At 40.1% G+C, this 23,760-nt stretch overlaps 10 non-coding genes across 10 annotated transcripts; all 10 read left to right on the top strand.

The window, feature by feature from the left end:
- Positions 1–1,197: 1,197 nt before the first annotated feature.
- On the top strand, positions 1,198–1,292 carry TRNAI-UAU (transfer RNA isoleucine (anticodon UAU)). Its single transcript has 2 exons — positions 1,198–1,235; positions 1,257–1,292. It is a non-coding gene; the product is annotated as a tRNA-Ile (tRNA).
- Positions 1,293–3,601: 2,309 nt separating this feature from the next.
- On the top strand, positions 3,602–3,696 carry TRNAI-UAU (transfer RNA isoleucine (anticodon UAU)). The gene is made up of 2 exons: positions 3,602–3,639; positions 3,661–3,696. It is a non-coding gene; the product is annotated as a tRNA-Ile (tRNA).
- Positions 3,697–6,005: 2,309 nt separating this feature from the next.
- Positions 6,006–6,100, top strand: TRNAI-UAU (transfer RNA isoleucine (anticodon UAU)). Its single transcript has 2 exons — positions 6,006–6,043; positions 6,065–6,100. It is a non-coding gene; the product is annotated as a tRNA-Ile (tRNA).
- A 2,309-nt stretch (positions 6,101–8,409) lies between these two features.
- TRNAI-UAU (transfer RNA isoleucine (anticodon UAU)) lies at positions 8,410–8,504 on the top strand. Its single transcript has 2 exons — positions 8,410–8,447; positions 8,469–8,504. It is a non-coding gene; the product is annotated as a tRNA-Ile (tRNA).
- Positions 8,505–10,813: 2,309 nt separating this feature from the next.
- TRNAI-UAU (transfer RNA isoleucine (anticodon UAU)) lies at positions 10,814–10,908 on the top strand. The gene is made up of 2 exons: positions 10,814–10,851; positions 10,873–10,908. It is a non-coding gene; the product is annotated as a tRNA-Ile (tRNA).
- A 2,309-nt stretch (positions 10,909–13,217) lies between these two features.
- Positions 13,218–13,312, top strand: TRNAI-UAU (transfer RNA isoleucine (anticodon UAU)). The gene is made up of 2 exons: positions 13,218–13,255; positions 13,277–13,312. It is a non-coding gene; the product is annotated as a tRNA-Ile (tRNA).
- A 2,308-nt stretch (positions 13,313–15,620) lies between these two features.
- On the top strand, positions 15,621–15,715 carry TRNAI-UAU (transfer RNA isoleucine (anticodon UAU)). The gene is made up of 2 exons: positions 15,621–15,658; positions 15,680–15,715. It is a non-coding gene; the product is annotated as a tRNA-Ile (tRNA).
- Positions 15,716–18,024: 2,309 nt separating this feature from the next.
- On the top strand, positions 18,025–18,119 carry TRNAI-UAU (transfer RNA isoleucine (anticodon UAU)). The gene is made up of 2 exons: positions 18,025–18,062; positions 18,084–18,119. It is a non-coding gene; the product is annotated as a tRNA-Ile (tRNA).
- Positions 18,120–20,428: 2,309 nt separating this feature from the next.
- Positions 20,429–20,523, top strand: TRNAI-UAU (transfer RNA isoleucine (anticodon UAU)). Its single transcript has 2 exons — positions 20,429–20,466; positions 20,488–20,523. It is a non-coding gene; the product is annotated as a tRNA-Ile (tRNA).
- A 2,309-nt stretch (positions 20,524–22,832) lies between these two features.
- On the top strand, positions 22,833–22,927 carry TRNAI-UAU (transfer RNA isoleucine (anticodon UAU)). The gene is made up of 2 exons: positions 22,833–22,870; positions 22,892–22,927. It is a non-coding gene; the product is annotated as a tRNA-Ile (tRNA).
- Positions 22,928–23,760: the final 833 nt, after the last annotated feature.

The following is a 23,760-nucleotide window of genomic DNA, read 5'->3' as shown; positions in this document are numbered from 1 at the left end:
TAGGTGAAATAACTTGAAAAGAGTTAAGATTTAAAAGATAAACAGAAGATCCTGATGAGGATTGAACTCGTGTCCCCTGGTTCCCAAAAATCCGTGCTTTGCCACTGAGCTACAAAGCCGGAGGATTTCCATATCTCAGAGTGCCATATGTAGTCTTAAGGCAGAATGTGGCCAGCTGTGAGTTTCAGAGTATGAGTGGAAACCTATGTACTTATGAATGTCAACATATAGGCACACATTAAACTACATTCTTAAGGCACTTTTCGTGGAAGGTGGCAAAACTCTATATTCTTAGGAGAATATTAAAGAACTCACATTACTCAGGATATGGATATCAGTAGTTAGTATCTCTGCAATCTGAGACATTTACAGGAAACTACTCATCAGAAGGGATATGTCAGTGCAGGGCAGACATAAATAAATGGCTCTTCAAACAGCTGACACTTTAGTAGTAAGAGCTGCTTTCTATTCCTTCCAGATATCCAAACTAAGTAGAAGGCCATGCTTGAAGGAAAGACATTCTTCTGGGCTCTCCATGAAAGACTAACTTTCTAATAAACACAACACCCTCTATTTTATTTAATGTATTTGCTACAATGGATTAGCCAGATGGGATCATCTAACGATTTCTGGATGTGTCTCGAAAGAGAGCGTGATTATACTGGGAGCAGTGCTGTCCTTCAAAAACCAACATGATCGGACTTTGACGATGGTGGGATTTGTATCCACACATGCAGAGCACACTGTATGGGCAGTCCGCCACCTTAACCACTCACCCACTTCATCCACCCTGTAACAGGATTTAAAGCATTTGTACACATGAGGTACTCTGTTGACACTAGTCTGTAGCTAAAATGAAAACAGTTGAAGTAAGATATCCAACTACCCACCTTCCCCCAACTTGGGTCCAACATATCATTTTCTGGCTAAATTCCTCCTTTGTGCTTATGAGACATAACAATTAGATTCCCCTAGACTTTGTCGGAACTGACGAGATATAATTGAATGTGGTTTTCAAAAGACTGAATTTTATGTTACAGGACAATTATAGAATCTTTTCCGGTTCCACTGTAATTGTAGTAATCAGGGTAACATGTTTGCATGTGAGCTGATCTTGCATACGGTATGTTGATGACGATCCTGTCGTCTACTAAGTCACCTCTAGGTGGCGCAGTTGGACTCATGGTGTATGTGTGAGCTCCAGTGGCGCAATCGGTTAGCGCACGGTACTTATACAGCAGTACTTGCACTGAGCCATGCCGAGGTTGTGATTTCGAGCCTCACCTGGAGCAACTGCTTTAACTTTTTTAAATCATTTCAATGAAAGGAAAAATTAAACTCAGATTAAAGATGGCGCTTGCTAAAGATTATTTACTTCTATTCAGAATCTTCCTGTCTAACTCCTCCGGGTCCCTAGGATCACATCACCTTCGGGACGATTCGTTTCACTGCATTATGATGTGCTGACTTGTGAACTATGCATTCACATCAGTGTATTCAAAAATAAATTTGCTAAATAACAAGAATAATAAAAACAGTACAGTCGTATGAATAGCCATAAATTGAAGAGCTGCAAAAAATGTTGATCAACCAAATTGAATAAAATATAACTCATATAAATGGCAAAAGGATAGCATCATCACACAAAGGCCTTAGCCAAATATGCTATTCCTCTAAAGTAGATTGTACCTCTTGTGTGCTGTGATTGTTCCTCCAATACAAAATTCATTTTTAATTTGTCTGCAATTTTGAAAAATAATGCCTGCTAGAAGTCAACTTTTAAAAATGATTTCATTCATGACACGTATTTCTCTAACCTGTGATTGTGGTCCATGCTCAATTTCTCTTTTCCTCATCCCCATCCTGATTCTACTTCTTGAGACACCAGGTTCACTTCTTTATCCACCCCAACCAATCAAGGTCACCAAATCTATCAAACAAGTCTGCCTGCATTCACTTTCACTTTAAGTACAAGATAAGTTGTATCATTTGAACAGAGAGCATGAGAAAAGGATGTTTATGGTGAGTGGTGGCTGGGGTTTTGAGGATTCACCTCATTTTCCTGAGAGCCGAGGTATCTGGGAGCTATAGTGTTTTGAGAGGAAATAAATTAAAATCTCCAAGGTGCCACTGCTCGAGCCCTATAACGCTCGTTATGTGGAAGCAGATTGAGCAGAAAGAGAGGTCAGATACTCGCTCAACCTTTCCAAGGGACGGTAAACATTGAGTTATTATCTGGTTTTGCCTAGCAGGGTGAGAACAGCGTTTGTCAGGCGTTTGTCAGGCAATCGGAAGGGGAGACGAATGAGTCGTAGTTCTCTGGTATTATTCAAGTCTTCTTGCTAAGATAAAAGCAGAAAAGGGAACGTTGACAATAAGCAAGCTTAAAACGAGGTGTGATTCCTAGGTGAAATAACTTGAAAAGAGTTAAGATTTAAAACATAAACAGAAGATCCTGATGAGGATTGAACTCGTGTCCCCTGGTTCCAAAAAATCCGTGCTTTGCCACTGAGCTACAAAGCCGGAGGATTTCCATATCTCAGAGTGCCATATGTAGTCTTAAGGCAGAATGCGGCCAGCTGTGAGTTTCAGAGTATGACTGGAAACCTATGTACTTATGAATGTCAACATATAGGCACACATTAAACTACATTCTTAAGGCACTTTTCGTGGAAGGTGGCAAAACTCTATATTCTTAGGAGAATATTAAAGAACTCACATTACTCAGGATATGGATATCAGTAGTTAGTATCTCTGCAATCTGAGACATTTACAGGAAACTAATCATCAGAAGGGATATGTCAGTGCAGGGCAGACATAAATAAATGGCTCTTCAAACAGCTGACACTTTAGTAGTAAGAGCTGCTTTCTATTCCTTCCAGATATCCAAACTAAGTAGAAGGCCATGCTTGAAGGAAAGACATTCTTCTGGGCTCTCCATGAAAGACTAACTTTCTAATAAACACAACACCCTCTATTTTATTTAATGTATTTGCTACAATGGATTAGCCAGATGGGATCATCTAACGATTTCTGGATGTGTCTCGAAAGAGAGCGTAATTATACTGGGAGCAGTGCTGACCTTCAAAAACCAACATGATCGGACTTTGACGATGGTGGGATTTGTATCCACACATGCAGAGCACACTGTATGGGCAGTCCGCCACCTTAACCACTCACCCACTTCATCCACCCTGTAACAGGATTTAAAGCATTTGTACACACGAGGTACTCTGTTGACACTAGTCTGTAGCTAAAATGAAAACAGTTGAAGTAAGATATCCAACTACCCACCTTCCCCCAACTTGGGTCCAACATATCATTTTCTGGCTAAATTCCTCCTTTGTGCTTATGAGACATAACAATTAGATTCCCCTAGACTTTGTCGGAACTGACGAGATATAATTGAATGTGGTTTTCAAAAGACTGAATTTTATGTTACAGGACAATTATAGAATCTTTTCCGGTTCCACTGTAATTGTAGTAATCAGGGTAACATGTTTGCATGTGAGCTGATCTTGCATACGGTATGTTGATGACGATCCTGTCGTCTACTAAGTCACCTCTAGGTGGCGCAGTTGGACTCATGGTGTATGTGTGAGCTCCAGTGGCGCAATCGGTTAGCGCGCGGTACTTATACAGCAGTACTTGCACTGAGCCATGCCGAGGTTGTGAGTTCGAGCCTCACCTGGAGCAACTGCATTATCTTTTTTAAATCATTTCAATGAAAGGAAAAATTAAACTCAGATTAAAGATGGCGCTTGCTAAAGATTATTTACTTCTATTCAGAATCTTCCTGTCTAACTCCTCCGGGTCCCTAGGATCACATCGCCTTCGGGACGATTCGTTTCACTGCATTATGATGTGCTGACTTGTGAACTATGCATTCACATCAGTGTATTCAAAAAGAAATTTGCTAAATAACAAGAATAATAAAAACAGTATAGTCGCATGAATAGCCATAAATTGAAGAGCTGCAAAAAATGTTGATCAACCAAATTGAATAAAATATAACTCATATAAATGGCAAAAGGATAGCATCATCACACAAAGGCCTTAGCCAAATATGCTATTCCTCTAAAGTAGATTGTACCTCTTGTGTGCTGTGATTGTTCCTCCAATACAAAATTCATTTTTAATTTGTCTGCAATTTTGAAAAATAATGCCTGCTAGAAGTCAACTTTTTAAAATGATTTCATTCATGACACGTATTTCTCTAACCTGTGATTGTGGTCCATGCTCAATTTCTCTTTTCCTCATCCCCATCCTGATTCTACTTCTTGAGACACCAGGTTCACTTCTTTATCCACCCCAACCAATCAAGGTCACCAAATCTATCAAACAAGTCTGCCTGCATTCACTTTCACTTTAAGTACAAGATAAGTTGTATCATTTGAACAGAGAGCATGAGAAAAGGATGTTTATGGTGAGTGGTGGCTGGGGTTTTGAGGATTCACCTCATTTTCCTGAGAGCCGAGGTATCTGGGAGCTATAGTGTTTTGAGAGGAAAGAAATTAAAATCTCCAAGGTGCCACTGCTCGAGCCCTATAACGCTCGTTATGTGGAAGCAGATTGAGCAGAAAGAGAGGTCAGATACTCGCTCAACCTTTCCAAGGGACGGTAAACATTGAGTTATTATCTGGTTTTGCCTAGCAGGGTGAGAACAGCGTTTGTCAGGCGTTTGTCAGGCAATCGGAAGGGGAGACGAATGAGTCGTAGTTCTCTGGTATTATTCAAGTCTTCTTGCTAAGATAAAAGCAGAAAAGGGAACGTTGACAATAAGCAAGCTTAAAACGAGGTGTGATTCCTAGGTGAAATAACTTGAAAAGAGTTAAGATTTAAAAGATAAACAGAAGATCCTGATGAGGATTGAACTCGTGTCCCCTGGTTCCAAAAAATCAGTGCTTTGCCACTGAGCTACAAAGCCGGAGGATTTCCATATCTCAGAGTGCCATATGTAGTCTTAAGGCAGAATGTGGCCAGCTGTGAGTTTCAGAGTATGAGTGGAAGCCTATGTACTTATGAATGTCAACATATAGGCACACATTAAACTACATTCTTAAGGCACTTTTCGTGGAAGGTGGCAAAACTCTATATTCTTAGGAGAATATTAAAGAACTCACATTACTCAGGATATGGATATCAGTAGTTAGTATCTCTGCAATCTGAGACATTTACAGGAAACTACTCATCAGAAGGGATATGTCAGTGCAGGGCAGACATAAATAAATGGCTCTTCAAACAGCTGACACTTTAGTAGTAAGAGCTGCTTTCTATTCCTTCCAGATATCCAAACTAAGTAGAAGGCCATGCTTGAAGGAAAGACATTCTTCTGGGCTCTCCATGAAAGACTAACTTTCTAATAAACACAACACCCTCTATTTTATTTAATGTATTTGCTACAATGGATTAGCCAGATGGAATCATCTAACGATTTCTGGATGTGTCTCGAAAGGGAGCGTAATTATACTGGGAGCAGTGCTGACCTTCAAAAACCAACATGATCGGACTTTGACGATGGTGGGATTTGTATCCACACATGCAGAGCACACTGTATGGGCAGTCCGCCACCTTAACCACTCACCCACTTCATCCACCCTGTAACAGGATTTAAAGCATTTGTACACACGAGGTACTCTGTTGACACTAGTCTGTAGCTAAAATGAAAACAGTTGAAGTAAGATATCCAACTACCCACCTTCCCCCAACTTGGGTCCAACATATCATTTTCTGGCTAAATTCCTCCTTTGTGCTTATGAGACATAACAATTAGATTCCCCTAGACTTTGTCGGAACTGACGAGATATAATTGAATGTGGTTTTCAAAAGACTGAATTTTATGTTACAGGACAATTATAGAATCTTTTCCGGTTCCACTGTAATTGTAGTAATCAGGGTAACATGTTTGCATGTGAGCTGATCTTGCATACGGTATGTTGATGACGATCCTGTCGTCTACTAAGTCACCTCTAGGTGGCGCAGTTGGACTCATGGTGTATGTGTGAGCTCCAGTGGCGCAATCGGTTAGCGCGCGGTACTTATACAGCAGTACTTGCACTGAGCCATGCCGAGGTTGTGAGTTCGAGCCTCACCTGGAGCAACTGCATTATCTTTTTTAAATCATTTCAATGAAAGGAAAAATTAAACTCAGATTAAAGATGGCGCTTGCTAAAGATTATTTACTTCTATTCAGAATCTTCCTGTCTAACTCCTCCGGGTCCCTAGGATCACATCGCCTTCGGGACGATTCGTTTCACTGCATTATGATGTGCTGACTTGTGAACTATGCATTCACATCAGTGTATTCAAAAAGAAATTTGCTAAATAACAAGAATAATAAAAACAGTATAGTCGCATGAATAGCCATAAATTGAAGAGCTGCAAAAAATGTTGATCAACCAAATTGAATAAAATATAACTCATATAAATGGCAAAAGGATAGCATCATCACACAAAGGCCTTAGCCAAATATGCTATTCCTCTAAAGTAGATTGTACCTCTTGTGTGCTGTGATTGTTCCTCCAATACAAAATTCATTTTTAATTTGTCTGCAATTTTGAAAAATAATGCCTGCTAGAAGTCAACTTTTTAAAATGATTTCATTCATGACACGTATTTCTCTAACCTGTGATTGTGGTCCATGCTCAATTTCTCTTTTCCTCATCCCCATCCTGATTCTACTTCTTGAGACACCAGGTTCACTTCTTTATCCACCCCAACCAATCAAGGTCACCAAATCTATCAAACAAGTCTGCCTGCATTCACTTTCACTTTAAGTACAAGATAAGTTGTATCATTTGAACAGAGAGCATGAGAAAAGGAAGTTTATGGTGAGTGGTGGCTGGGGTTTTGAGGATTCACCTCATTTTCCTGAGAGCCGAGGTATCTGGGAGCTATAGTGTTTTGAGAGGAAAGAAATTAAAATCTCCAAGGTGCCACTGCTCGAGCCCTATAACGCTCGTTATGTGGAAGCAGATTGAGCAGAAAGAGAGGTCAGATACTCGCTCAACCTTTCCAAGGGACGGTAAACATTGAGTTATTATCTGGTTTTGCCTAGCAGGGTGAGAACAGCGTTTGTCAGGCGTTTGTCAGGCAATCGGAAGGGGAGACGAATGAGTCGTAGTTCTCTGGTATTATTCAAGTCTTCTTGCTAAGATAAAAGCAGAAAAGGGAACGTTGACAATAAGCAAGCTTAAAACGAGGTGTGATTCCTAGGTGAAATAACTTGAAAAGAGTTAAGATTTAAAAGATAAACAGAAGATCCTGATGAGGATTGAACTCGTGTCCCCTGGTTCCAAAAAATCCGTGCTTTGCCACTGAGCTACAAAGCCGGAGGATTTCCATATCTCAGAGTGCCATATGTAGTCTTAAGGCAGAATGCGGCCAGCTGTGAGTTTCAGAGTATGAGTGGAAACCTATGTACTTATGAACGTCAACATATAGGCACACATTAAACTACATTCTTAAGGCACTTTTCGTGGAAGGTGGCAAAACTCTATATTCTTAGGAGAATATTAAAGAACTCACATTACTCAGGATATGGATATCAGTAGTTAGTATCTCTGCAATCTGAGACATTTACAGGAAACTAATCATCAGAAGGGATATGTCAGTGCAGGGCAGACATAAATAAATGGCTCTTCAAACAGCTGACACTTTAGTAGTAAGAGCTGCTTTCTATTCCTTCCAGATATCCAAACTAAGTAGAAGGCCATGCTTGAAGGAAAGACATTCTTCTGGGCTCTCCATGAAAGACTAACTTTCTAATAAACACAACACCCTCTATTTTATTTAATGTATTTGCTACAATGGATTAGCCAGATGGGATCATCTAACGATTTCTGGATGTGTCTCGAAAGAGAGCGTAATTATACTGGGAGCAGTGCTGACCTTCAAAAACCAACATGATCGGACTTTGACGATGGTGGGATTTGTATCCACACATGCAGAGCACACTGTATGGGCAGTCCGCCACCTTAACCACTCACCCACTTCATCCACCCTGTAACAGGATTTAAAGCATTTGTACACACGAGGTACTCTGTTGACACTAGTCTGTAGCTAAAATGAAAACAGTTGAAGTAAGATATCCAACTACCCACCTTCCCCCAACTTGGGTCCAACATATCATTTTCTGGCTAAATTCCTCCTTTGTGCTTATGAGACATAACAATTAGATTCCCCTAGACTTTGTCGGAACTGACGAGATATAATTGAATGTGGTTTTCAAAAGACTGAATTTTATGTTACAGGACAATTATAGAATCTTTTCCGGTTCCACTGTAATTGTAGTAATCAGGGTAACATGTTTGCATGTGAGCTGATCTTGCATACGGTATGTTGATGACGATCCTGTCGTCTACTAAGTCACCTCTAGGTGGCGCAGTTGGACTCATGGTGTATGTGTGAGCTCCAGTGGCGCAATCGGTTAGCGCGCGGTACTTATACAGCAGTACTTGCACTGAGCCATGCCGAGGTTGTGAGTTCGAGCCTCACCTGGAGCAACTGCATTATCTTTTTTAAATCATTTCAATGAAAGGAAAAATTAAACTCAGATTAAAGATGGCGCTTGCTAAAGATTATTTACTTCTATTCAGAATCTTCCTGTCTAACTCCTCCGGGTCCCTAGGATCACATCGCCTTCGGGACGATTCGTTTCACTGCATTATGATGTGCTGACTTGTGAACTATGCATTCACATCAGTGTATTCAAAAAGAAATTTGCTAAATAACAAGAATAATAAAAACAGTATAGTCGCATGAATAGCCATAAATTGAAGAGCTGCAAAAAATGTTGATCAACCAAATTGAATAAAATATAACTCATATAAATGGCAAAAGGATAGCATCATCACACAAAGGCCTTAGCCAAATATGCTATTCCTCTAAAGTAGATTGTACCTCTTGTGTGCTGTGATTGTTCCTCCAATACAAAATTCATTTTTAATTTGTCTGCAATTTTGAAAAATAATGCCTGCTAGAAGTCAACTTTTTAAAATGATTTCATTCATGACACGTATTTCTCTAACCTGTGATTGTGGTCCATGCTCAATTTCTCTTTTCCTCATCCCCATCCTGATTCTACTTCTTGAGACACCAGGTTCACTTCTTTATCCACCCCAACCAATCAAGGTCACCAAATCTATCAAACAAGTCTGCCTGCATTCACTTTCACTTTAAGTACAAGATAAGTTGTATCATTTGAACAGAGAGCATGAGAAAAGGAAGTTTATGGTGAGTGGTGGCTGGGGTTTTGAGGATTCACCTCATTTTCCTGAGAGCCGAGGTATCTGGGAGCTATAGTGTTTTGAGAGGAAAGAAATTAAAATCTCCAAGGTGCCACTGCTCGAGCCCTATAACGCTCGTTATGTGGAAGCAGATTGAGCAGAAAGAGAGGTCAGATACTCGCTCAACCTTTCCAAGGGACGGTAAACATTGAGTTATTATCTGGTTTTGCCTAGCAGGGTGAGAACAGCGTTTGTCAGGCGTTTGTCAGGCAATCGGAAGGGGAGACGAATGAGTCGTAGTTCTCTGGTATTATTCAAGTCTTCTTGCTAAGATAAAAGCAGAAAAGGGAACGTTGACAATAAGCAAGCTTAAAACGAGGTGTGATTCCTAGGTGAAATAACTTGAAAAGAGTTAAGATTTAAAAGATAAACAGAAGATCCTGATGAGGATTGAACTCGTGTCCCCTGGTTCCAAAAAATCCGTGCTTTGCCACTGAGCTACAAAGCCGGAGGATTTCCATATCTCAGAGTGCCATATGTAGTCTTAAGGCAGAATGCGGCCAGCTGTGAGTTTCAGAGTATGAGTGGAAACCTATGTACTTATGAACGTCAACATATAGGCACACATTAAACTACATTCTTAAGGCACTTTTCGTGGAAGGTGGCAAAACTCTATATTCTTAGGAGAATATTAAAGAACTCACATTACTCAGGATATGGATATCAGTAGTTAGTATCTCTGCAATCTGAGACATTTACAGGAAACTAATCATCAGAAGGGATATGTCAGTGCAGGGCAGACATAAATAAATGGCTCTTCAAACAGCTGACACTTTAGTAGTAAGAGCTGCTTTCTATTCCTTCCAGATATCCAAACTAAGTAGAAGGCCATGCTTGAAGGAAAGACATTCTTCTGGGCTCTCCATGAAAGACTAACTTTCTAATAAACACAACACCCTCTATTTTATTTAATGTATTTGCTACAATGGATTAGCCAGATGGGATCATCTAACGATTTCTGGATGTGTCTCGAAAGAGAGCGTAATTATACTGGGAGCAGTGCTGACCTTCAAAAACCAACATGATCGGACTTTGACGATGGTGGGATTTGTATCCACACATGCAGAGCACACTGTATGGGCAGTCCGCCACCTTAACCACTCACCCACTTCATCCACCCTGTAACAGGATTTAAAGCATTTGTACACACGAGGTACTCTGTTGACACTAGTCTGTAGCTAAAATGAAAACAGTTGAAGTAAGATATCCAACTACCCACCTTCCCCCAACTTGGGTCCAACATATCATTTTCTGGCTAAATTCCTCCTTTGTGCTTATGAGACATAACAATTAGATTCCCCTAGACTTTGTCGGAACTGACGAGATATAATTGAATGTGGTTTTCAAAAGACTGAATTTTATGTTACAGGACAATTATAGAATCTTTTCCGGTTCCACTGTAATTGTAGTAATCAGGGTAACATGTTTGCATGTGAGCTGATCTTGCATACGGTATGTTGATGACGATCCTGTCGTCTACTAAGTCACCTCTAGGTGGCGCAGTTGGACTCATGGTGTATGTGTGAGCTCCAGTGGCGCAATCGGTTAGCGCGCGGTACTTATACAGCAGTACTTGCACTGAGCCATGCCGAGGTTGTGAGTTCGAGCCTCACCTGGAGCAACTGCATTATCTTTTTTAAATCATTTCAATGAAAGGAAAAATTAAACTCAGATTAAAGATGGCGCTTGCTAAAGATTATTTACTTCTATTCAGAATCTTCCTGTCTAACTCCTCCGGGTCCCTAGGATCACATCGCCTTCGGGACGATTCGTTTCACTGCATTATGATGTGCTGACTTGTGAACTATGCATTCACATCAGTGTATTCAAAAAGAAATTTGCTAAATAACAAGAATAATAAAAACAGTATAGTCGCATGAATAGCCATAAATTGAAGAGCTGCAAAAAATGTTGATCAACCAAATTGAATAAAATATAACTCATATAAATGGCAAAAGGATAGCATCATCACACAAAGGCCTTAGCCAAATATGCTATTCCTCTAAAGTAGATTGTACCTCTTGTGTGCTGTGATTGTTCCTCCAATACAAAATTCATTTTTAATTTGTCTGCAATTTTGAAAAATAATGCCTGCTAGAAGTCAACTTTTTAAAATGATTTCATTCATGACACGTATTTCTCTAACCTGTGATTGTGGTCCATGCTCAATTTCTCTTTTCCTCATCCCCATCCTGATTCTACTTCTTGAGACACCAGGTTCACTTCTTTATTCACCCCAACCAATCAAGGTCACCAAATCTATCAAACAAGTCTGCCTGCATTCACTTTCACTTTAAGTACAAGATAAGTTGTATCATTTGAACAGAGAGCATGAGAAAAGGAAGTTTATGGTGAGTGGTGGCTGGGGTTTTGAGGATTCACCTCATTTTCCTGAGAGCCGAGGTATCTGGGAGCTATAGTGTTTTGAGAGGAAATAAATTAAAATCTCCAAGGTGCCACTGCTCGAGCCCTATAACGCTCGTTATGTGGAAGCAGATTGAGCAGAAAGAGAGGTCAGATACTCGCTCAACCTTTCCAAGGGACGGTAAACATTGAGTTATTATCTGGTTTTGCCTAGCAGGGTGAGAACAGCGTTTGTCAGGCGTTTGTCAGGCAATCGGAAGGGGAGACGAATGAGTCGTAGTTCTCTGGTATTATTCAAGTCTTCTTGCTAAGATAAAAGCAGAAAAGGGAACGTTGACAATAAGCAAGCTTAAAACGAGGTGTGATTCCTAGGTGAAATAACTTGAAAAGAGTTAAGATTTAAAAGATAAACAGAAGATCCTGATGAGGATTGAACTCGTGTCCCCTGGTTCCAAAAAATCCGTGCTTTGCCACTGAGCTACAAAGCCGGAGGATTTCCATATCTCAGAGTGCCATATGTAGTCTTAAGGCAGAATGTGGCCAGCTGTGAGTTTCAGAGTATGAGTGGAAACCTATGTACTTATGAATGTCAACATATAGGCACACATTAAACTACATTCTTAAGGCACTTTTCGTGGAAGGTGGCAAAACTCTATATTCTTAGGAGAATATTAAAGAACTCACATTACTCAGGATATGGATATCAGTAGTTAGTATCTCTGCAATCTGAGACATTTACAGGAAACTACTCATCAGAAGGGATATGTCAGTGCAGGGCAGACATAAATAAATGGCTCTTCAAACAGCTGACACTTTAGTAGTAAGAGCTGCTTTCTATTCCTTCCAGATATCCAAACTAAGTAGAAGGCCATGCTTGAAGGAAAGACATTCTTCTGGGCTCTCCATGAAAGACTAACTTTCTAATAAACACAACACCCTCTATTTTATTTAATGTATTTGCTACAATGGATTAGCCAGATGGGATCATCTAACGATTTCTGGATGTGTCTCGAAAGAGAGCGTGATTATACTGGGAGCAGTGCTGTCCTTCAAAAACCAACATGATCGGACTTTGACGATGGTGGGATTTGTATCCACACATGCAGAGCACACTGTATGGGCAGTCCGCCACCTTAACCACTCACCCACTTCATCCACCCTGTAACAGGATTTAAAGCATTTGTACACATGAGGTACTCTGTTGACACTAGTCTGTAGCTAAAATGAAAACAGTTGAAGTAAGATATCCAACTACCCACCTTCCCCCAACTTGGGTCCAACATATCATTTTCTGGCTAAATTCCTCCTTTGTGCTTATGAGACATAACAATTAGATTCCCCTAGACTTTGTCGGAACTGACGAGATATAATTGAATGTGGTTTTCAAAAGACTGAATTTTATGTTACAGGACAATTATAGAATCTTTTCCGGTTCCACTGTAATTGTAGTAATCAGGGTAACATGTTTGCATGTGAGCTGATCTTGCATACGGTATGTTGATGACGATCCTGTCGTCTACTAAGTCACCTCTAGGTGGCGCAGTTGGACTCATGGTGTATGTGTGAGCTCCAGTGGCGCAATCGGTTAGCGCACGGTACTTATACAGCAGTACTTGCACTGAGCCATGCCGAGGGTGTGATTTCGAGCCTCACCTGGAGCAACTGCTTTAACTTTTTTAAATCATTTCAATGAAAGGAAAAATTAAACTCAGATTAAAGATGGCGCTTGCTAAAGATTATTTACTTCTATTCAGAATCTTCCTGTCTAACTCCTCCGGGTCCCTAGGATCACATCACCTTCGGGACGATTCGTTTCACTGCATTATGATGTGCTGACTTGTGAACTATGCATTCACATCAGTGTATTCAAAAATAAATTTGCTAAATAACAAGAATAATAAAAACAGTACAGTCGTATGAATAGCCATAAATTGAAGAGCTGCAAAAAATGTTGATCAACCAAATTGAATAAAATATAACTCATATAAATGGCAAAAGGATAGCATCATCACACAAAGGCCTTAGCCAAATATGCTATTCCTCTAAAGTAGATTGTACCTCTTGTGTGCTGTGATTGTTCCTCCAATACAAAATTCATTTTTAATTTGTCTGCAATTTTGAAAAATAATGCCTGCTAGAAGTCAACTTTTAAAAATGATTTCATTCATGACACGTATTTCTCTAACCTGTGATTGTGGTCCATGCTCAATTTCTCTTTTCCTCATCCCCATCCTGATTCTACTTCTTGAGACACCAGGTTCACTTCTTTATCCACCCCAACCAATCAAGGTCACCAAATATATCAAACAAGTCTGCCTGCATTCACTTTCACTTTAAGTACAAGATAAGTTGTATCATTTGAACAGAGAGCATGAGAAAAGGATGTTTATGGTGAGTGGTGGCTGGGGTTTTGAGGATTCACCTCATTTTCCTGAGAGCCGAGGTATCTGGGAGCTATAGTGTTTTGAGAGGAAATAAATTAAAATCTCCAAGGTGCCACTGCTCGAGCCCTATAACGCTCGTTATGTGGAAGCAGATTGAGCAGAAAGAGAGGTCAGATACTCGCTCAACCTTTCCAAGGGACGGTAAACATTGAGTTATTATCTGGTTTTGCCTAGCAGGGTGAGAACAGCGTTTGTCAGGCGTTTGTCAGGCAATCGGAAGGGGAGACGAATGAGTCGTAGTTCTCTGGTATTATTCAAGTCTTCTTGCTAAGATAAAAGTAGAAAAGGGAACGTTGACAATAAGCAAGCTTAAAACGAGGTGTGATTCCTAGGTGAAATAAGTTGAAAAGAGTTAAGATTTAAAAGATAAACAGAAGACCCTGATGAGGATTGAACTCGTGTCCCCTGGTTCCAAAAAATTAGTGCTTTGCCACTGAGCTACAAAGCCAGACGGTTTCCGATCTCAGAGTGCCATATGTAGTCTTAAGGCAGAATGTGGCCAGCTGTGACTTTCAGAGTATGAGTGGAAGCCTATGTACTTATGAATGTCAACATATAGGCACAAATTAAACTACATTCTTAAGGCACTTTTCTTGGAAGGTGGCAAAACTCTATATTCTTAGGAGAATATTAAAGTACTCACATTACTCAGGATATGGATATCAGTAGTTAGTATCTCTGCAATCTGAGACATTTACAGGAAACTGCTCATCAGAAGGGATATGTCAGTGCAGGGCAGACATAAATAAATGGCTCTTCAAACAGCTGACACTTTAGTAGTAAGAGCTGCTTTCTATTCCTTCCAGATATCCAAACTAAGTAGAAGGCCATGCTTGAAGGAAAGACATTCTTCTGGGCTCTCCATGAAAGACTAACTTTCTAATAAACACAACACCCTCTATTTTATTTAATGTATTTGCTACAATGGATTAGCCAGATGGGATCATCTAACGATTTCTGGATGTGTCTCGAAAGAGAGCGTAATTATACTGGGAGCAGTGCTGACCTTCAAAAACCAACATGATCGGACTTTGACGATGGTGGGATTTGTATCCACACATGCAGAGCACACTGTATGGGCAGTCCGCCACCTTAACCACTCACCCACTTCATCCACCTTGTAACATGATTTAAAGCATTTGTACACACGAGGTACTCTGTTGACACTAGTCTGTAGCTAAAATGAAAACAGTTGAAGTAAGATATCCAACTACCCACCTTCCCCCAACTTGGGTCCAACATATAATTTTCTGGCTAAATTCCTCCTTTGTGCTTATGAGACATAACAATTAGATTCCCCTAGACTTTGTCGGAACTGACGAGATATAATTGAATGTGGTTTTCAAAAGACTGAATTTTATGTTACAGGACAATTATAGAATCTTTTCCGGTTCCACTTTAATTGTAGTAATCAGGGTAACATGTTTGCATGTGAGCTGATCTTGCATACGGTATGTTGATGACGATCCTGTCGTCTACTAAGTCACCTCTAGGTGGCGCAGTTGGACTCATGGTGTATGTGTGAGCTCCAGTGGCGCAATCGGTTAGCGCGCGGTACTTATACAGCAGTACTTGCACTGAGCCATGCCGAGGTTGTGAGTTCGAGCCTCACCTGGAGCAACTGCATTATCTTTTTTAAATCATTTCAATGAAAGGAAAAATTAAACTCAGATTAAAGATGGCGCTTGCTAAAGATTATTTACTTCTATTCAGAATCTTCCTGTCTAACTCCTCCGGGTCCCTAGGATCACATCGCCTTCGGGACGATTCGTTTCACTGCATTATGATGTGCTGACTTGTGAACTATGCATTCACATCAGTGTATTCAAAAAGAAATTTGCTAAATAACAAGAATAATAAAAACAGTATAGTCGCATGAATAGCCATAAATTGAAGAGCTGCAAAAAATGTTGATCAACCAAATTGAATAAAATATAACTCATATAAATGGCAAAAGGATAGCATCATCACACAAAGGCCTTAGCCAAATATGCTATTCCTCTAAAGTAGATTGTACCTCTTGTGTGCTGTGATTGTTCCTCCAATACAAAATTCATTTTTAATTTGTCTGCAATTTTGAAAAATAATGCCTGCTAGAAGTCAACTTTTTAAAATGATTTCATTCATGACACGTATTTCTCTAACCTGTGATTGTGGTCCATGCTCAATTTCTCTTTTCCTCATCCCCATCCTGATTCTACTTCTTGAGACACCAGGTTCACTTCTTTATTCACCCCAACCAATCAAGGTCACCAAATCTATCAAACAAGTCTGCCTGCATTCACTTTCACTTTAAGTACAAGATAAGTTGTATCATTTGAACAGAGAGCATGAGAAAAGGAAGTTTATGGTGAGTGGTGGCTGGGGTTTTGAGGATTCACCTCATTTTCCTGAGAGCCGAGGTATCTGGGAGCTATAGTGTTTTGAGAGGAAAGAAATTAAAATCTCCAAGGTGCCACTGCTCGAGCCCTATAACGCTCGTTATGTGGAAGCAGATTGAGCAGAAAGAGAGGTCAGATACTCGCTCAACCTTTCCAAGGGACGGTAAACATTGAGTTATTATCTGGTTTTGCCTAGCAGGGTGAGAACAGCGTTTGTCAGGCGTTTGTCAGGCAATCGGAAGGGGAGACGAATGAGTCGTAGTTCTCTGGTATTATTCAAGTCTTCTTGCTAAGATAAAAGCAGAAAAGGGAACGTTGACAATAAGCAAGCTTAAAACGAGGTGTGATTCCTAGGTGAAATAACTTGAAAAGAGTTAAGATTTAAAAGATAAACAGAAGATCCTGATGAGGATTGAACTCGTGTCCCCTGGTTCCAAAAAATCCGTGCTTTGCCACTGAGCTACAAAGCCGGAGGATTTCCATTTCTCAGAGTGCCATATGTAGTCTTAAGGCAGAATGTGGCCAGCTGTGAGTTTCAGAGTATGAGTGGAAACCTATGTACTTATGAATGTCAACATATAGGCACACATTAAACTACATTCTTAAGGCACTTTTCGTGGAAGGTGGCAAAACTCTATATTCTTAGGAGAATATTAAAGAACTCACATTACTCAGGATATGGATATCAGTAGTTAGTATCTCTGCAATCTGAGACATTTACAGGAAACTACTCATCAGAAGGGATATGTCAGTGCAGGGCAGACATAAATAAATGGCTCTTCAAACAGCTGACACTTTAGTAGTAAGAGCTGCTTTCTATTCCTTCCAGATATCCAAACTAAGTAGAAGGCCATGCTTGAAGGAAAGACATTCTTCTGGGCTCTCCATGAAAGACTAACTTTCTAATAAACACAACACCCTCTATTTTATTTAATGTATTTGCTACAATGGATTAGCCAGATGGGATCATCTAACGATTTCTGGATGTGTCTCGAAAGAGAGCGTGATTATACTGGGAGCAGTGCTGACCTTCAAAAACCAACATGATCGGACTTTGACGATGGTGGGATTTGTATCCACACATGCAGAGCACACTGTATGGGCAGTCCGCCACCTTAACCACTCACCCACTTCATCCACCCTGTAACAGGATTTAAAGCATTTGTACACATGAGGTACTCTGTTGACACTAGTCTGTAGCTAAAATTAAAACAGTTGAAGTAAGATATCCAACTACCCACCTTCCCCCAACTTGGGTCCAACATATCATTTTCTGGCTAAATTCCTCCTTTGTGCTTATGAGACATAACAATTAGATTCCTCTAGACTTTGTCGGAACTGACGAGATATAATTGAATGTGGTTTTCAAAAGACTGAATTTTATGTTACAGGACAATTATAGAATCTTTTCCGGTTCCACTGTAATTGTAGTAATCAGGGTAACATGTTTGCATGTGAGCTGATCTTGCATACGGTATGTTGATGACGATCCTGTCGTCTACTAAGTCACCTCTAGGTGGCGCAGTTGGACTCATGGTGTATGTGTGAGCTCCAGTGGCGCAATCGGTTAGCGCGCGGTACTTATACAGCAGTACTTGCACTGAGCCATGCCGAGGTTGTGAGTTGGAGCCTCACCTGGAGCAACTGCATTATCTTTTTTAAATCATTTCAATGAAAGGAAAAATTAAACTCAGATTAAAGATGGCGCTTGCTAAAGATTATTTACTTCTATTCAGAATCTTCCTGTCTAACTCCTCCGGGTCCCTAGGATCACATCGCCTTCGGGACGATTCGTTTCACTGCATTATGATGTGCTGACTTGTGAACTATGCATTCACATCAGTGTATTCAAAAAGAAATTTGCTTAATAACAAGAATAATAAAAACAGTATAGTCGCATGAATAGCCATAAATTGAAGAGCTGCAAAAAATGTTGATCAACCAAATTGAATAAAATATAACTCATATAAATGGCAAAAGGATAGCATCATCACACAAAGGCCTTAGCCAAATATGCTATTCCTCTAAAGTAGATTGTACCTCTTGTGTGCTGTGATTGTTCCTCCAATACTAAATTCATTTTTAATTTGTCTGCAATTTTGAAAAATAATGCCTGCTGGAAGTCAACTTTTTAAAATGATTTCATTCATGACACGTATTTCTCTAACCTGTGATTGTGGTCCATGCTCAATTTCTCTTTTCCTCATCCCCATCCTGATTCTACTTCTTGAGACACCAGGTTCACTTCTTTATCCACCCCAACCAATCAAGGTCACCAAATCTATCAAACAAGTCTGCCTGCATTCACTTTCACTTTAAGTACAAGATAAGTTGTATCATTTGAACAGAGAGCATGAGAAAAGGAAGTTTATGGTGAGTGGTGGCTGGGGTTTTGAGGATTCACCTCATTTTCCTGAGAGCCGAGGTATCTGGGAGCTATAGTGTTTTGAGAGGAAAGAAATTAAAATCTCCAAGGTGCCACTGCTCGAGCCCTATAACGCTCGTTATGTGGAAGCAGATTGAGCAGAAAGAGAGGTCAGATACTCGCTCAACCTTTCCAAGGGACGGTAAACATTGAGTTTTTATCTGGTTTTGCCTAGCAGGGTGAGAACAGCGTTTGTCAGGCGTTTGTCAGGCAATCGGAAGGGGAGACGAATGAGTCGTAGTTCTCTGGTATTATTCAAGTCTTCTTGCTAAGATAAAAGTAGAAAAGGGAACGTTGACAATAAGCAAGCTTAAAACGAGGTGTGATTCCTAGGTGAAATAACTTGAAAAGAGTTAAGATTTAAAAGATAAACAGAAGATCCTGATGAGGATTGAACTCGTGTCCCCTGGTTCCAAAAAATCCGTGCTTTGCCACTGAGCTACAAAGCCGGAGGATTTCGATATCTCAGAGTGCCATATGTAGTCTTCAGGCAGAATGTGGCCAGCTGTGAGTTTCAGAGAATGAGTGGAAACCTATGTACTTATGAATGTCAACATATAGGCACACATTAAACTACATTCTTAAGGCACTTTTCGTGGAAGGTGGCAAAACTCTATATTCTTAGGAGAATATTAAAGAACTCACATTACTCAGGATATGGATATCAGTAGTTAGTATCTCTGCAATCTGAGACATTTACAGGAAACTACTCATCAGAAGGGATATGTCAGTGCAGGGCAGACATAAATAAATGGCTCTTCAAACAGCTGACACTTTAGTAGTAAGAGCTGCTTTCTATTCCTTCCAGATATCCAAACTAAGTAGAAGGCCATGCTTGAAGGAAAGACATTCTTCTGGGCTCTCCATGAAAGACTAACTTTCTAATAAACACAACACCCTCTATTTTATTTAATGTATTTGCTACAATGGATTAGCCAGATGGGATCATCTAACGATTTCTGGATGTGTCTCGAAAGAGAGCGTGATTATATTGGGAGCAGTGCTGACCTTCAAAAACCAACATGATCGGACTTTGACGATGGTGGGATTTGTATCCACACATGCAGAGCACACTGTATGGGCAGTCCGCCACCTTAACCACTCACCCACTTCATCCACACTGTAACAGGATTTAAAGCATTTGTACACATGAGGTACTCTGTTGACACTAGTCTGTAGCTAAAATGAAAACAGTTGAAGTAAGATATCCAACTACCCACCTTCCCCCAACTTGGGTCCAATATATCATTTTCTGGCTAAATTCCTCCTTTGTGCTTATGAGACATAACAATTAGATTCCCCTAGACTTTGTCGGAACTGACGAGATATAATTGAATGTGGTTTTCAAAAGACTGAATTTTATGTTACAGGACAATTATAGAATCTTTTCCGGTTCCACTGTAATTGTAGTAATCAGGGTAACATGTTTGCATGTGAGCTGATCTTGCATACGGTATGTTGATGACGATCCTGTCGTCTACTAAGTCACCTCTAGGTGGCGCAGTTGGACTCATGGTGTATGTGTGAGCTCCAGTGGCGCAATCGGTTAGCGCGCGGTACTTATACAGCAGTACTTGCACTGAGCCATGCCGAGGTTGTGAGTTGGAGCCTCACCTGGAGCAACTGCATTATCTTTTTTAAATCATTTCAATGAAAGGAAAAATTAAACTCAGATTAAAGATGGCGCTTGCTAAAGATTATTTACTTCTATTCAGAATCTTCCTGTCTAACTCCTCCGGGTCCCTAGGATCACATCGCCTTCGGGACGATTCGTTTCACTGCATTATGATGTGCTGACTTGTGAACTATGCATTCACATCAGTGTATTCAAAAAGAAATTTGCTTAATAACAAGAATAATAAAAACAGTATAGTCGCATGAATAGCCATAAATTGAAGAGCTGCAAAAAATGTTGATCAACCAAATTGAATAAAATATAACTCATATAAATGGCAAAAGGATAGCATCATCACACAAAGGCCTTAGCCAAATATGCTATTCCTCTAAAGTAGATTGTACCTCTTGTGTGCTGTGATTGTTCCTCCAATACTAAATTCATTTTTAATTTGTCTGCAATTTTGAAAAATAATGCCTGCTGGAAGTCAACTTTTTAAAATGATTTCATTCATGACACGTATTTCTCTAACCTGTGATTGTGGTCCATGCTCAATTTCTCTTTTCCTCATCCCCATCCTGATTCTACTTCTTGAGACACCAGGTTCACTTCTTTATCCACCCCAACCAATCAAGGTCACCAAATCTATCAAACAAGTCTGCCTGCATTCACTTTCACTTTAAGTACAAGATAAGTTGTATCATTTGAACAGAGAGCATGAGAAAAGGAAGTTTATGGTGAGTGGTGGCTGGGGTTTTGAGGATTCACCTCATTTTCCTGAGAGCCGAGGTATCTGGGAGCTATAGTGTTTTGAGAGGAAAGAAATTAAAATCTCCAAGGTGCCACTGCTCGAGCCCTATAACGCTCGTTATGTGGAAGCAGATTGAGCAGAAAGAGAGGTCAGATACTCGCTCAACCTTTCCAAGGGACGGTAAACATTGAGTTTTTATCTGGTTTTGCCTAGCAGGGTGAGAACAGCGTTTGTCAGGCGTTTGTCAGGCAATCGGAAGGGGAGACGAATGAGTCGTAGTTCTCTGGTATTATTCAAGTCTTCTTGCTAAGATAAAAGTAGAAAAGGGAACGTTGACAATAAGCAAGCTTAAAACGAGGTGTGATTCCTAGGTGAAATAACTTGAAAAGAGTTAAGATTTAAAAGATAAACAGAAGATCCTGATGAGGATTGAACTCGTGTCCCCTGGTTCCAAAAAATCCGTGCTTTGCCACTGAGCTACAAAGCCGGAGGATTTCCATATCTCAGAGTGCCATATGTAGTCTTCAGGCAGAATGTGGCCAGCTGTGAGTTTCAGAGAATGAGTGGAAACCTATGTACTTATGAATGTCAACATATAGGCACACATTAAACTACATTCTTAAGGCACTTTTCGTGGAAGGTGGCAAAACTCTATATTCTTAGGAGAATATTAAAGAACTCACATTACTCAGGATATGGATATCAGTAGTTAGTATCTCTGCAATCTGAGACATTTACAGGAAACTACTCATCAGAAGGGATATGTCAGTGCAGGGCAGACATAAATAAATGGCTCTTCAAACAGCTGACACTTTAGTAGTAAGAGCTGCTTTCTATTCCTTCCAGATATCCAAACTAAGTAGAAGGCCATGCTTGAAGGAAAGACATTCTTCTGGGCTCTCCATGAAAGACTAACTTTCTAATAAACACAACACCCTCTATTTTATTTAATGTATTTGCTACAATGGATTAGCCAGATGGGATCATCTAACGATTTCTGGATGTGTCTCGAAAGAGAGCGTGATTATATTGGGAGCAGTGCTGACCTTCAAAAACCAACATGATCGGACTTTGACGATGGTGGGATTTGTATCCACACATGCAGAGCACACTGTATGGGCAGTCCGCCACCTTAACCACTCACCCACTTCATCCACACTGTAACAGGATTTAAAGCATTTGTACACATGAGGTACTCTGTTGACACTAGTCTGTAGCTAAAATGAAAACAGTTGAAGTAAGATATCCAACTACCCACCTTCCCCCAACTTGGGTCCAATATATCATTTTCTGGCTAAATTCCTCCTTTGTGCTTATGAGACATAACAATTAGATTCCCCTAGACTTTGTCGGAACTGACGAGATATAATTGAATGTGGTTTTCAAAAGACTGAATTTTATGTTACAGGACAATTATAGAATCTTTTCCGGTTCCACTGTAATTGTAGTAATCAGGGTAACATGTTTGCATGTGAGCTGATCTTGCATACGGTATGTTGATGACGATCCTGTCGTCTACTAAGTCACCTCTAGGTGGCGCAGTTGGACTCATGGTGTATGTGTGAGCTCCAGTGGCGCAATCGGTTAGCGCGCGGTACTTATACAGCAGTACTTGCACTGAGCCATGCCGAGGTTGTGAGTTCGAGCCTCACCTGGAGCAACTGCATTATCTTTTTTAAATCATTTCAATGAAAGGAAAAATTAAACTCAGATTAAAGATGGCGCTTGCTAAAGATTATTTACTTCTATTCAGAATCTTCCTGTCTAACTCCTCCGGGTCCCTAGGATCACATCGCCTTCGGGACGATTCGTTTCACTGCATTATGATGTGCTGACTTGTGAACTATGCATTCACATCAGTGTATTCAAAAAGAAATTTGCTTAATAACAAGAATAATAAAAACAGTATAGTCGCATGAATAGCCATAAATTGAAGAGCTGCAAAAAATGTTGATCAACCAAATTGAATAAAATATAACTCATATAAATGGCAAAAGGATAGCATCATCACACAAAGGCCTTAGCCAAATATGCTATTCCTCTAAAGTAGATTGTACCTCTTGTGTGCTGTGATTGTTCCTCCAATACTAAATTCATTTTTAATTTGTCTGCAATTTTGAAAAATAATGCCTGCTGGAAGTCAACTTTTTAAAATGATTTCATTCATGACACGTATTTCTCTAACCTGTGATTGTGGTCCATGCTCAATTTCTCTTTTCCTCATCCCCATCCTGATTCTACTTCTTGAGACACCAGGTTCACTTCTTTATCCACCCCAACCAATCAAGGTCACCAAATCTATCAAACAAGTCTGCCTGCATTCACTTTCACTTTAAGTACAAGATAAGTTGTATCATTTGAACAGAGAGCATGAGAAAAGGAAGTTTATGGTGAGTGGTGGCTGGGGTTTTGAGGATTCACCTCATTTTCCTGAGAGCCGAGGTATCTGGGAGCTATAGTGTTTTGAGAGGAAAGAAATTAAAATCTCCAAGG

Source organism: Pleurodeles waltl, chromosome 6 (genome assembly GCF_031143425.1).
Source record: "Pleurodeles waltl isolate 20211129_DDA chromosome 6, aPleWal1.hap1.20221129, whole genome shotgun sequence".
In the NCBI taxonomy this organism is placed as follows: domain Eukaryota; kingdom Metazoa; phylum Chordata; class Amphibia; order Caudata; family Salamandridae; genus Pleurodeles; species Pleurodeles waltl.
The sequence above is the reverse complement of the archived record's forward strand: the minus strand, read 5'-3'. Positions and strand labels throughout refer to the sequence as shown.